Below are 365 nucleotides of genomic sequence, written 5' to 3' on the forward strand. Positions count from 1 at the left end.
ATTGTTCATCTGTGTATTCATAAAGGTATTTTTGCTTTTTTTTTTTGGTCAGTCGTGGGGCTTGAACTCAGGGCCTGGGCACTGTCCCTGAGCTATTGAGCTCAAGGTTAGCTATCTATCACTTTGAGCCACAGTACCACTTCCAGTTTTCTGATGGTTTATTGGAGATAAGAATCTTGGAAACATTCCTTTGTGGGCTGGCTTTGGACCTCAATCCTCATATCTCAGCCTCCTAAATAGCTAGGAATTACAGGTGTGAGCTACCAGCACCTGGATTATTTTTATTTTTTAAGTTGTCTAATAAGAAAAAGGGTTTAGAGAAGAAAGTCCACCTATATGAATGTGACCAAAAGCTGCTTGGCTCT

The 365-nt window shown here is 40.5% G+C and overlaps 1 pseudogene; it reads left to right on the forward strand.

Moving 5' to 3' along the window:
* Positions 1 to 365, forward strand: part of LOC106001665 — a 48,506-nt pseudogene that overhangs the window by 43,706 nt on the left and 4,435 nt on the right.

Source organism: Dipodomys ordii, unplaced genomic scaffold (genome assembly GCF_000151885.1).
Source record: "Dipodomys ordii isolate 6190 unplaced genomic scaffold, Dord_2.0 Scaffold354, whole genome shotgun sequence".
NCBI classification, from domain to species: Eukaryota; Metazoa; Chordata; class Mammalia; order Rodentia; family Heteromyidae; genus Dipodomys; species Dipodomys ordii.